The following is a 14,881-nucleotide window of genomic DNA, read 5'->3' on the forward strand; positions in this document are numbered from 1 at the left end:
AGGGCATTCAATTATACTATAATGATCAATTAGGAGGCCGAAGCCCTAAAGGAAGTGATGCAATAGGTGACTGAGGGTCAACACTTGAGAACCCCTTTTATCAAAGGGGGTCTCAAACAGGCCCCCAGGATAGGCGCATGCTTCCGCAATCCACCAGTGCTCAGAGGCCAAGCCTGGTATTGCAGCTGTTTAAGCTGGCTGTGGACGGGGTCCGTCATTTCAGGCGGCCCAGAAGTAGATATCGCCGTCCACTCCAATACAAGTGGGGAACAGGATTGTGTCTCCGCAAAAAATGTCTGGATATCAACCAAAGGCTCATAATTACCTTCATGCCATGTCCTAAAAAAAATAAGTTTTTTCTTTTCAAAACGCCACCTTAAGCGTTTTATTAGCCGTTATCTCGCTGGTGTGCAGCTGAAAGGAGTCCTAGTGAAACAAATGGCATCCGAGAGGGCCTAGTTCAGTGCTCCGTTAACGTGTCCGATTTTTGGACTGGTTCATCTGCTGCTCAATAACTCTCACGGTCCTCTGCTTGCGATCATTGTGATTCATCATGTATTGATCCATTTATTCAAAAGATCCAAAGACAAAGAAGCGGTGCATTACGGTATCAGTTCTATATTTCTGCATCCGGTACGTCACGGACTAGCCCACGTGTCTTGGCCGCATAACGCGGAAGCCAATCGCTCCTGTATGTTACCCTGCGCCACTGAGCAGTTTGTATAGGAATGAATGGGCGGCCATTTTCCAGTCCGTGGTCCATCCTTCATTATGTCCATGGTCTCAAAGGACTCATAAGCTTCAACAGCGGCTGCAGCAGAAGTGTTGAGACGAAAGATGATATCAAGACATTTATAGAATATTCCCATTCACATGTTTCTTCGCACGACCTGAAGGTTGGAGACTGAAATAACCCCCAAAATGAGTAATAATGTAAAAGCAGCCAAGTCCCACAAATTGCTTGAACTATTTATTTCATTCCATTGTTACGTTGATATTCATTATTGCAAAGTTTCAAGCATATGGATTTAATGCAATATCCACAAACAGTTCAAAATGGTACCATGAAATGTCTTGTATATTGTATTAACCAGTTCATTTCTCTTTTGTGAAAGTCACCAAAAGTCAAAAAAAGTTCAACGCAAGGTCACAGGCTAACAGTGGAGCTGTGTTGGGAACCAGCAGCCATGAGCTTCCATGGAAACTTTCTACCCATGTTAAATAGATTTAGTTGGCAGTTCCTTTTCTGCCCAATTTTTTTAAACTTGTGGAAGCACTTTGCAGTACTGGGAGACACCATTTCTAACGGCAATGGAGCTAGATTCTAAAAATATCAAAAGATGCCCAATGCAAATACCTTTAACCCATAGTTGTGTTTTATCAAATTAAAACATTTCAGCGTTTCATTGACCACAAATTGAGCAGAAATATTTTGCATACAAATCTTTAAATAGTTTAACCACATTAAGAAAAATAGATTTGTTAATTTTTTTTATTAGTGAAGCCACAAGTTTTGCACATTATCCAAACAAAATACCTGAAATGTTGATATTTCAGCCCTTTCGGGTTAAAACAAAGAGAAAAGGACAACCTAACAAGAGTGAAAAGTTTGGGTTAGGTGACCTATAGTTCAAAGATGTCCCTGGTCAGGTAGACTAAATAAAAGTGCATTCCCAATTGCTCCAGGACATTCATGTAATTTACTTTTGAGCTCTCCCTCAAGCCTAGAGAGACATCAGTGTTGAACCACCAACTGAAAGAGGGTATTTGCCATTAGTATGAGTGACAACATTTCATGGCTATTAATTTAGTTCATTATATTTAGCCGATTTGAATAGACTTTTCTAGCAGGTGAGGCTGTCAAAGAACTAAATATGGAGCAACTACAAAAAGTAAATTTGCAGCATGACCAAATTATACAAAAAGTATAGGAACTGTTCTAGCAGATATGTTTTAGAAGTCTCTTTTGATGGGCAGGGAATAATTGCCTTGTCACCCTGTAGTCATGCCATCAAATCTGTTGGGCAAAGTACCGCTACTGATTAATCCAGTAGACTCACCAGTCAAGTCCCCCTAGTTAGAAAATGGAAGAAACCCAGTTATGCCGCTTTTCCACCGCACATGTAGCTCGACTCGACACGACACGACACGACACGACTCGACACGGTAGCAGCGCGGGTGCTTTTCCACCGCAAATAGTACCTCCGGGACGTGGGCGGGGTCGGCTGCGCGAAAGGGCTGTGACGTATTTTTGTACGCGACGCAAACAACACCTACGTAACCTACACATGGACAGAACCAACATAACAACAATGGAGAACATCGATGCGATGTTATTCGTGTGCGTATTATTAGCTGGCATGTTGAAGAAGTGGAATATGTTGGCTGCGGCGCTGCTATGGCTGTTACCAGCATGGTTGCCATGTCGCTCTCGTGACTTCGTCACACTCTCTGGCCAATCAGTGGCCGGCCGTCTGCCGACGTCACCTTTTAGCATCGGCTCAGCCGCTTGGAACCTAGAGCGAGGCGGTACTAGAAAAAGCAGCCACTTGAGGTACTAGATCGCGGTGGAAACGCAAAAAAGGCGAGCTGAGTCGAGTCGAGTCGTGTCGAGCTGGTACCATGCAGTGGAAAAGCGGCATTAGTCATGTTAATTATTCTGTTACAAATGAAGACTAATACTTTCCACATATTGCGATCCAAGTTACTGGCTGCAGTCTTGGAGCCAGTAAGACTGGTTCTATATCAGTTCTATATCAGGGGTTCTCAAAGTTTTGACAACTGAGGGCCAATTTAGGAACCCATAATTTGACTGAGGGCCGCCAAAGGAAAAAAATAATTGGCAGGAAACGCCGCCAGCATCCCAGTGGTCAAGAAAAACATTGCACCGTGGACCTCCGGGAGTGAGGTCATGTGAGGTCTAAATCACGAAACTGAGGTTCAGCCTTTCAAAGTAATGTACAGTCGGATTAAAACTAACAAATGTAAAAGGATTTAATTGAAAGCTAGAGAGAGTCGACTTTTCTCTTTATATTCATTTATTTTTGTTTAAATTAATATTGATATAATAATAAAAAATATATTTTTTTTTTATCTAACTTACATAATTATGTATGTCATCTAGGGCTGCCAGGAATGATTCCGCGGGCCGCCATTGGCCCGCGGGCCGCACTTTGAGAACCAATGTTCTATATGAATAGATTCAATTTACTAAAATATGAATCATGCTTCAGAAGAATTAACCTTTCTTGGATGGCAGATCTACCACAAGCCTCCATTGCCACAACCTCCAGATGGCTTACGACCTACGGCAACTCCTCGACTACTGCAAGCCAACAAATTGGCTCTTGCACACCAGACACGCGTTTTGCTTTATTTTAGGTTTTCAAGCATCTTAAAATACCCAAATCATCGCTCCAATACACAAGTCAGCTAATGGCCTACAAGGAAATGCTGAAGCTAGTGTTAGTGATAGCGATAGAAATGGACAAGCTTGCGTGTATAAATATGCAACTAGAATTACAAGGTTCACAGCCCAGTTGCATAAGTGGTCACAACCGGTGTGGATTGTAAGCAAGGGTAAAAAAAAATAAAAAATTCCCACAAACTAGTCAATACCCTGGAATAGTCAAATGCAGCTTTACTGCGGATGAATTAAGCCAAATTGCATAAACATCCAATGGTAAACAGTATACAAATGCAATCAAGGTTGCACTCACACTAGGCCATCTGGCCGTGACCGTCGCAACTGTGGCCTGGCCACGGTAGGCTCTTGTACATACGCCATCACGTCGCTAGCATCCAAACAATTCTACCAAACCTTAACCAACTAGTGAAAAATGGAACAAAACTTTAGCACACACCCAGTGACTAATCACCTTGTCCAGGGGTGTTCCAACATGGTTTACCAGAGGGCCTTGTGGACTTAAAGTAAGCCACACATTTGACAGAGACATCACGGAATGACGTTAAACTAAGCTAATCTACAGGTTACTAGTGCTAGTGCAATTACATGAGCATTTTGCACAATATTTGTACTCCAATGCTACGTAAAGCAGGCTTCTTCAGAAACCCGTAGCCTGCTACATTGAAGGGCAACTGTAACAAATCCTGACCAAGACCGAAAGATGGCTCTGGAAGCCACTACGGCCCACGCAGCATATTACTGCGTGGACCGTGGTGGCTTCCAGATCAACCCTTCGGTGGACCATTCATACACATGTATTCCGAGGATGTTTTGAAGACACTGGAGTCCCATGGCACTAGATTCCTTTGAAGACTAAGTTGGTATGGGGGGGCCCAAAGGGGGCCCCCCCATAGATCTTGTCAGTCAGTCATCTAACACCTGTTAAGAAAAACACATCACAAGATACAAATCAGCAAAGCTAGGTTAACAAACAGCGGCAACATGCATGTCAAGGTGCAAAGAGCAGGGTTACTGATGGCTTGTGTCCGAGGAGACAGCCCAAAAACTTCAACATTTAATAAAGGAAAATAACTTTTACTCACTGCGGTGGTCTGTTTCGAAGTGCCATGCTGGTAGCAATATTGGTCTGGGCTGCTCAGTCAAATGCCCACAAAAACAAACACGCAACAACGCATGCTTCCAGTTTGTATAAAGTGACAATAGTGATCTGCAATCTAGATCGAAAACTTTCAACACTCCCTAAACTCAACCTCGATTGACACAGGCCGATGCAAAGTAAACCAAACCCATTGTGGTCACCTTTAATAAAGGGGTGCGTGACAGGTGATCTCAATTAAGAGCTAAGAGATATCACCTGTTCCCTAATAAATGGGCTCAAGATTCTGAGTCTGCCTGCAAGAGGTTGTGTGTGTGTGTGTGTGTGTGTGTGTGTGTGTGTGTGTGTGTGTGTGTGTGTGTGTGTGTGTGTGTGTGTGTGGTTGCAACCACACACACATTTATTAGGGAACAGGTGTTATCGGGATTCCATCACTGCATTCCCAGAATCCTGCATTGTGAAAGTCTTCCCTTTTTTTTTAAATGTACAATGGCATTTTATTCTACATACAAAACAACCATAGTATTTTTCAGGAGTCCACGACCACCCTGCCCGTTTTGACAAACAAAAGTAATTTGACACTTCTGGGATGAGCCAATGATTCATCTGTTTGGAAGGTTTTGTTGGAGACAAACAAAGAATCTTCAGGCAACAGATGTGACAGCTGTGACTGCTCTCTCTCTCCTTCGTCTGCTGGGTCCTCTGTGTTTGCCTACCTGCTACAGGTAGCCAGTGGGCGAGGCTGAGAGGCTTGTCAGCTGATGAGGTGCACCTGTGCAGGTCTGCCACGCAGGCTTTAGCCAGTCTCTCTCTCTTTGCACAGAGGCAGGTGGGCTTGGGTTCTGTTTAGGGTGGTTCCTTAAGGTTTTGGACCTTTGGATTGGTTTCATGTTTTGTTTTATGTTAACACTATTCAACATCCCCACAGCACACTTTCCACTGCCCATATACATAGGCTAGTCGAAAGATTTGTGTGTTTGGTCAGTAGTTCAGTTGGTTGGTCACATATGTTGGTTTGCTGTTCAGGTTTGGTTTGTTGCATTTTGTTTGGGTATTTCCAACATGGTAAAGATGGTTTGTTGTTCCCAGTATTTGTTTTGTCTGTCTGAGTAAGTTTCCTCCGTTCTGGCTCGGTCGGTCCTTGTGATTTTGGTACTGGTTTTCTGTCCAAACCATATAATCGCACATTTTCTAATCTTCCATACGCTACACTAATCCCTTTACAGATTTCATGATACTTACTTCATTCTAATAAATAACTTTATCCCTTATCATGTGTGGAGCCCGATCTTTGCTCTGACCCGAGCCTCGTCTTAATGCAGCCAAGGAGATGGATATCAACACAATGGGAGAATATTATCAATAATTATTCGATGATTGTGTTGTACAATAAAACACAGTAAAGATTCAATATGAATGGCAAAATAAAGAATAAGAATAAAATATGTGTTGGGCAAATTATAGAGAAGCTGAGATTATAGATTTCATATCAAAAGGTGAAGGGCTGAAAATTTTTCAGAAATATATTTAAGAAATATAGGCCTACTCAAAGCCCAAATCATTGATATCATAACCTATCCAATATTAAAGAAATTTGAATTTGAATGGTAACAATTCCGTCTGGTGTTAAATCCTCGTTCTCGTTTTGAACGCCTCACTCATGGCCGATCACAGTGTGTTCTTTCTGATTAGCTCTTATTGAGATCACCTGTCACGCACCCCTTTATTAAAGGTGACCACAATGGGTTTGGTTTACTTTGCATCGGCCTGTGTCAATCGAGGTTGAGTTTAGGGAGTGTTGAAAGTTTTCGATGTTTTCGATCTAGATTGCAGATCACTATTGTCACTTTATACAAACTGGAAGCATGCGTTGTTGCGTGTTTGTTTTTGTGGGCATTTGACTGAGCAGCCCAGACCAATATTGCTACCAGCATGGCACTTCGAAACAGACCACCGCAGTGAGTAAAAGTTATTTTCCTTTATTAAATGTTGAAGTTTTTGGGCTGTCTCCTCGGACACAAGCCATCAGTAACCCTGCTCTTTGCACCTTGACATGCATGTTGCCGCTGTTTGTTAACCTAGCTTTGCTGATTTGTATCTTGTGATGTGTTTTTCTTAACAGGTGTTAGATGACTGACTGACAAGATCTATGGGGGGGCCCCCTTTGGGCCCCCCCATACCAACTTAGTCTTCAAAGGAATCTAGTGCCATGGGACTCCAGTGTCTTCAAAACATCCTCGGAATACATGTGTATGAATGGTCCACCGAAGGGTTGATCTGGAAGCCACCACGGTCCACGCAGTAATATGCTGCGTGGGCCGTAGTGGCTTCCAGAGCCATCTTTCGGTCTTGGTCAGGATTTGTTAGTTGCCCTTCAATGTAGTAGGCTACGGGTTTCTGAAGAAGCCTGCTTTACGTAGCATTGGAGTACAAATATTGTGCAAAATGCTCATGTAATTGCACTAGCACTAGTAACCTGTAGATTAGCTTAGTTTAACGTCATTCCGTGCTGTCTCTGTCAAATGTGTGGCTTACTTTAAGTCCACAAGGCCCTCTGGTAAACCATGTTGGAACACCCCTGGACAAGGTGATTAGTCACTGGGTGTGTGCTAAAGTTTTGTTCCATTTTTCACTAGTTGGTTAAGGTTTGGTAGAATTGTTTGGATGCTAGCGACGTGATGGCGTATGTACAAGAGCCTACCGTGGCCAGGCCACAGTTGTGACGGTCACGGCCAGATGGCCTAGTGTGAGTGCAACCTTGATTGCATTTGTATACTGTTTACCATTGGATGTTTATGCAATTTGGCTTAATTCATCCGCAGTAAAGCTGCATTTGACTATTCCAGGGTCGTTTTGTACAGGCTTTCAATTGACCATGTTGACTAGTTTGTGGGAAGTTTTTTTAAATTTTTTTACCCTTGCTTATAATCCAACGGTTGTGACCACTTATGCAACTGGGCTGTGAACCTTGCAATTCTAGTTGCATATTTATACACGCAAGCTTGTCCATTTCTATCGCCATCACTAACACTATCTTCAGCATTTCCTTGTAGGCCATTAGCTGACTTGTGTATTGGAGCGATGATTTGGGTATTTTAAGATGCTTGAAAACCTAAAATAAAGCAAAATGCGTGTCTGGTGTGCAAGAGCCAATTTGTTGGCTTGCAGTAGTCGAGGAGTTGCCGTAGGTCGTAAGCCATCTGGAGGTTGTGGTAATGGAGGCTTGTGGTAGATCTGCCATCCAAGAAAGGTTAATTCTTCTGAAGCATGATTAATATTTTAATAAATTGAATCTATTCATATCGAACTATAAAATCCAAGACTGCAGCCAGTAACTTGGATCGCAATATGTGGAAAGTATTAGTCTTCATTTGTAACAGAATAATTAACATGACTAACTGGGTTTCTTCCATTTTCTAACTAGGGGGACTTGACTGGTGAGTCTACTGGATTGATCAGTAGCGGTACTTTGCCCAACAGATTTGATGGCATGACTACAGGGTGACAAGGCAATTATTCCCTGCCTATCAAAAGAGACTTCTAAAACATATCTGCTAGAACAGTTCCTATACTTTTTGTATAATTTGGTCATGCTGCAAATTTACTTTTTGTAGTTGCTCCATATTTAGTTCTTTGACAGCCTCACCTGCTAGAAAAGTCTATTCAAATCGGCTAAATATAATGATCTAAATTAATAGCCATGAAATGTTGTCACTCATACTAATGGCAAATACCCTCTTTCAGTTGGTGGTTCAACACTGATGTCTCTCTAGGCTTGAGGGAGAGCTCACAAGTAAATTACATGAATATCCTGGAGCAATTGGGAATGCACTTTTATTTAGTCTACCTGACCAGGGACATCTTTGAACTATAGGTCACCTAACCCAAACTTTTCACTCTTGTTAGGTTGTCCTTTTCTCTTTGTTTTAACCCGAAAGGGCTGAAATATCAACATTTCAGGTATTTTGTTTGGATAATGTGCAAAACTTGTGGCTTCACTAATAAAAAAAATTAACAAATCTATTTTTCTTAATGTGGTTAAACTATTTAAAGATTTGTATGCAAAATATTTCTGCTCAATTTGTGGTCAATGAAACTCTGAAATTTTTTAATTTGATAAAACCCAACTATGGGTTAAAGGTATTTGCTTTGGGCATCTTGATGTTTTTAGAATCTAGCTCCATTGCCGTTAGAAATGGTGTCTCCCAGTACTGCAAAGTGCTTCCACAAGTTTAAAAAAGAATGGGCAGAAAAGGAACTGCCAACTAAATCTATTTAACATGGGTAGAAAGTTTCCATGGAAGCTCTTGGCTGCTGGTTCCCAAAACAGCTCCACTGTTAGCCTGTGACCTTGCGTTTAACTTTTTTCGACTTTTGGTGACTTTCACAAAAGAGAAATGAACTGGTTAATACAATATACAAGACATTTCATGGTACCATTTTGAACTGTTTGTGGATATTGCATTAAATCCATATGCTTGAAACTTTTCAATAATGAATAAACGAAACAATGGAATGAAATAAATAGTTCAAGCAATTTGTGGGACTTGGCTGCTTTTACATTATTACTCATTTTGGGGGTTATTTCAGTCTCTCCAACCTTCAGGTCGTGCGAAGAATCATGTGAATGGGAATATTCTATAAATGTCTTGATATCATCTTTCGTCTCAACACTTCTGCTGCAGCCACTGTTGAAGCGTATGAGTCCTTTGAGACCCCCTTTGATAAAAGGGGTTCACCGCAAACATTCTCTCCCGCTTGAGAGGACGTCATTCTTTATATGTTCATGGGTCTGATTCGCCGATTTCCCATGCTGATTTTCCCGAAGATTCTCGGGCATCTTCGACAATTTGGCTATAGATTGTCTCATTGCACGCTAAATAATATAATTATAGCCTAATTATATATATAGCCTATACATATATAGGCAATATATATAATTAGGGAATATATACATATATATACATATAGCATTTGTGGTTTTGGCATAAACATAACTAGGGTGCACTGTACTATCTGCGCACACCCTTTCTGAAGCCTCTCTCTCGCTCTCTCTCTCTGTCCCTCCCTCTCTCTCTTTCTCTCTCTCTCCTCTACCGTTTTGTGGAGCACGTTAATTGTCTTAGAACACTCCCATTCAGAATGCATTGGTTTACATTTCGTTCTGTGTAACACGCAAAAAGTCAGACTATCGTTTTCTGGAACACGCTTCAATAGATTAACGTTCGTGCGCAGGAGCACGCAATCGCGTTATACCGGGTTGACCATGCAGTGGCGGCTGGTGGAATTTGTTTTAGGTGGGGCTGAACGTTTGCATTCCAAACTCCTGTAGGGGGGTCTGGGGGCAACGTCCCCCAGAAGATTTTTTTTGTGATTTTCACAAACAAACGAAGCATTCTGGTGCATTCTGAAAAAATAATAAAGGCAAAATAGAACATTTACTTACAAAGACGAATGAGGCCAGGGAACTAAGTTTTAAGTTAATTGATTAGCCTTGTAGAACATTAAGAGTGCAAATACATCAACAAAAATCTGTGAATTACACAGAAGGTAACACTCTCTCTGTGTTTGTGTGTGTGTGAGAGAGAGAGAGAGAGAGAGAGAGAGAGAGAGAGAGAGAGAGAGAATGGGTGAGTGTGTTACGGCAAATCCATTGTGTTGGTAACATCACTCATAAATATATCTACAGTCTGCATTAGTATGCATTTAGACAAATACAATGAAATTCATGTAAATGTGCACACTTTTGTGCGTGGTTGTTCAAGACACACTTAAGGCATGATACCAACATAGGTTTGCAGAGGACTACATACAGTACAATATGCCCACTGAAGGCCTGATGCCACCATAGATTTGCAGAGGAATATATACAGTATGCACACTGAAGACCTGATGTCACAATAGGTTTGCAGAGGACTATATACAGTATGTACACTGAATAGATTTGCAGAGGAATATATACAGTATGCACACTGAAGGCCTGATGCCACCATAGGTTTGCAGAGGACTATACACAGTATGTACACTTGAAAGGGGTGGGGGGAGGTTGTGAGGGTCTGCAACCAGTGTCCACCTCATGGGAAGGAGGGGGGTGAGGGGGTTGTGAGGGTCTGCAACCAGTGTCCACCTCACAGGAAGGAGGGGGTTTGGGGGGAGGTTGTGAGGGTCTGCAACCAGTGCCCACCACACGGGAAGGAGGGGGGTGGGGGGGAGGTTGTGAGGGTCTGCAACCAGTGTCTGACTCACGGGAAGGAGGGGGGTGGGGGGGTTGTGAGGGTCTGCAACCCGTGTCCACCTCACGGGAAGGATGGGGGTGGGGGGGAGGTTGTGAGGGTCTGCAACCAGTCCACCTCAAGGGAAGGAGGGGGGTGAGGGTCTGCAGCCAGTGTCCAACTCACGGGAACGGGGAGGGGGGGTGAGAGAGACAGTGAGACTAGTAAGAGAACTCTCGGAAAACTCTTACTTGTATAGGAACTTTGCTCGTCTGTCTTTCTGAGTGGCAAATTTCTCAATAACCCTTTTATTGAAATCTCGAATGTCCTGTGTGAGGTTTTTTTCTATAGAGAGCATAGCCAGAGCATTGAGGCGATCTTATGCCATAGTGTTCCTATGGAAAGTCTTTATCTTCTTTAAGGTGGAGAAGCATCTCTCTGATTCTGCTGTTGACATTGGTGTGGTGATGTGGATCTTGAGAAGACTTACAGTTTCGCTGAATGTGTCTTGCAGGTTATTTCCCATTAGAACCTGAAATAGAGCAGGTGCTCCACTGCAGCCCTTGAAGTCCTCATGCTCGTAGGGACCATTCTGTTTTAGGTCTGGCTTTGTCCAACATGGGATAGGCATCCACCGTGGTTTTCAGCGCTGAATCTAGGACCTTTCTGCTGTGTTGTGGGAACAAGTCACCTTGCAACAGCACTGATGGGATGCTTTGTGAAAGAAAACCTCTCCTTGGCATGGCTCATAATGGTGTCACAGACCTATGAAATAATAACCATAGAAAACATGTCACAATAAAATATCGGACTAAACGATATTCATTGGCGAAGATAGTGCTGAAAGAAAAGCAGCTCCTCCTCAATCTTCCTCAGCATACCATGATAAGGGATGTAGAAAACAGATGGAACTCTCTGTTTCCGATGGTTGAGACGTTCCTTGAGCAGTATCCGGCTCTCCAAGCTGCATGTTGGATCCACGGATAAGAAAGCCCAAGGAGACGGACCAACTTGATAGGATCACAGATAAGGACTTTACCAAAGCAGAGGAGTATGGCGACACATTAGTGCCACAAAGCGCCAATGCGACAAAACATGTATTCAGGCTTAATGTATTATTTCACTTTCATTATTTCACACACGTAGATATTAACTGCTAGCACGCAAATGATCACTGTGCGGGTGTGCAATCAGAGTGCAGCTCCCCGAGTGAGGACAACAGCTACTCGAGAGCATTACCTCGTTGCGAGCGAGAGGTAATGCTATTGGTGTAAATTCTTCCTCCTGTATTCTGGCTCGTACAAATAGCCCTGAACAATAGATTTTCAAAATTCACTTTGGCTGTTTCGCGTTACTAATGCCATGGTCGGTGGTTTGTGTCGGTCTAGTTCTCTATCTAAGCGGTGAAGAAACATGGCGGACATTCTGTTTACATCTCGTACGCGAGCTCCCGCCGCCCTCATTCCTTATTGGTGGGCTCACAAATTTGCGGAGGAGTGGTTTGTAGTCATATGACGTCAGGTCAGGAGAAATTTAAGGAGGACAGCTGGGCCAAGGGAAGACTGGGTTAGACTGATGGAAGGAAAAACTTTTTTTCTATATTATAATAGTGATTTTATATTAATAGAAGAACGGATCTGTATCAGTGAAGTATTACTTTAAGTGAAATTTTTCGACAGACCTATCTGGAAGCTACCAGGAGTAAATAATCTAACAGTTCCTCGAAGAGGTGACAGCGATGGACCCAAGGTCTAAAGCCAAAAGTGTCAGGCACACCACCTGGGAACGTTTGCAGGAGGCAGCTGTTGCAACCAATGACACAGAAGCAGATGCCCGTTCCCTGATTCCCATGAGGACAGCAACACAACCGAGGAGACTGTATGAAAATCCTCGGGGTGATCAGTCCACCACCACAACCCAGGACTGACCTGGAGGAGCTATTTGCAGAGGAGGAGCGAGACTGATAGACCATCCATCTGAATAACTCCTCTAATATGTACACAGTAAATAAGGTGCAAAGTCAAACCGGAGAAGTAATTCCGGAAAGGATTTTGTTAGAGGACCAATCAAAGCGCTTGCTGTCTCTGTTGCATCGACGGATAATTCAAAACTATTGGACGCGCAGGTAAGCTAACGAGAAGGTCTCCGTCAGGCTCTCTGTCAAGGTAATAACTAGTAATAACATGCTTTGTAATTATGGTTATTAAGTACATAACACTCGACTATTCCATTTTAATGATGTTGAAAACTAGTTGGACGAGCTATTTCCCCTAACTCAATGTAGTGTGTGGCTTGAACATAAATTATTATTAGAATAAATCCCAAGAAGATTGATCCAAACAGTTATAATTGTATTTGTTTGGCGAAAGTTTGTTTAAAGTGTGTACTCTGTAACCCCCTTATGTGTATTTCTCACACACACACACACACAGACACACACACACACACACACACACACACACACACACACACACACACACACACACACACACACACACACACACACACACACACACACACACACACACACACACACACACACACACAGAGTTCCCGGCAAGTTATGTAATTATTGGTTCTGGTGAAAAGAAAAATACCCTCTGGATCGAAAGGTGAAAGGCAGTGTAATGTTTGTCATTGAGCAATGGAAACCGTGATAGAAAGTCTAGAAGAGCATTGACATGTCATTTGTTACATTTTCTATAAAAGTTTAACCGTAGCCAAGATGATCAACTTCAGTCGCGAGGGTTCTGGTTTGTTGAGTGTTTTTCTTTTTCTTTTTGTCATTTTGCATCACAGTTACGTCAGTCGACGTTGTTCGACTTAATTAGACCGAAGTCAGAAGAAGAAGGAGAAGAAATTCACCTGTAATTATTTAGTGTCTTTTCTATAGAAATAAAAAAATGTATTTTTCACGTTTATATTCATTGTCTAGCTAATTAGCATATGTATTGGGGTTAGGGTAACACAAAAATAGGCGGGTAACCCTAATCAAAACCTAGCCTGGTCCTACCAGACTCTCGCACTTCATTTTATTTGCACAGAGTCTGGACCCACTCAATTGACTAACGTTAACTCATTGGAAGACGGGTGTCTGTTTGGATGTTCTAACTATTGGATCTGCCCAGTGCCACTCTGGATCTGCCACAACCAATCGCTAACGTTTGATTAGCGATTGGTTATGGCAGATCCAGAGTGGCACTGGGCAGATCCAATAGTTAGAACATCCAAACAGACACCCGCCTTCAAAACGTCCCCCTAGAGCCCGTGAGGGGGGGGGGGGCGGGCGGCCCCTGCGCGGTGGCAGAGCCAAGTCTGGGGGCAGTTCAAGGTCAAAGTGAGCCGGTTTAAGGCGATCAACAGACACACACTCAGGCTTAGCCCCCACGTCAACCATGAAGCTCTTGGCTCCTGCCTCGATGACACGGAAGGGTCCGTCATAGGGAGGGCCGTAGCGGAGCCCTGTGTCTCGGTCTGTGCTGTTCTTGGGTCCAACCTCACGCCCCATTGCAGAAATAGAATGACGACTTGGAATAACTTTCCACTTTTTTACGGAGTTTAGACTTGTAATTAATAAGTTACTTTTGTATTGAAATTTTTTTTCTGGTGTCTAGTTGCGTCACTGTGAGTGATGTGCATGGACAGATTTTGTAGTGATACAGCCTAGGCCACAACCTATTAGTGAAAGCAAAACCAAGCTCATTTATTTAACGAGGCAGGGTTATTTGAAACCATTAATTAAGTTATGTGTGAAAGGTCATTCCACCCCCTGATTGTGCTTCCTATTTATTCCTATGTCTAGTGCACACCCCTACTGTCCACATGCAGCCCCCCCCCCCCATATGGATATGGAGAATTGTTGCCACGTCCCGGTGGCGGTGGTGTCATATATATGAAAGAGGGCATTCAAGTAAACTACAAGGATCAATTAGGAGGCCGAAGCCCTGAAGGATGCAATAGGTGACTGAGGCGAGGACATTAAAAAGTAAGCTATAGACAAAGGATCTCTTTTATATCAAAGAGGGTCTCAAAGGACGCATACGATTATCAACTGAGGGGCTCCAGCCCTACAGGAAAGGCTCACACAGCATCATCAAATGCTCTGTTGAAACGCATTGGCAACCTAGCTGTTGCTAGAAATTAATC

The 14,881-nt window shown here is 42.9% G+C and overlaps 1 long non-coding RNA gene across 1 annotated transcript; it reads right to left on the reverse strand.

The window, feature by feature from the left end:
* Positions 1-2,096: 2,096 nt before the first annotated feature.
* On the reverse strand, positions 2,097-4,707 carry LOC130380209 (uncharacterized). The gene is made up of 2 exons (XR_008895213.1): positions 4,510-4,707; positions 2,097-4,345 (listed from the first exon to the last, which is right to left on the reverse strand). It is a non-coding gene; the product is annotated as an uncharacterized LOC130380209 (long non-coding RNA).
* Positions 4,708-14,881: the final 10,174 nt, after the last annotated feature.

Source organism: Gadus chalcogrammus, chromosome 3 (assembly GCF_026213295.1).
Source record: "Gadus chalcogrammus isolate NIFS_2021 chromosome 3, NIFS_Gcha_1.0, whole genome shotgun sequence".
In the NCBI taxonomy this organism is placed as follows: Eukaryota; Metazoa; Chordata; class Actinopteri; order Gadiformes; family Gadidae; genus Gadus; species Gadus chalcogrammus.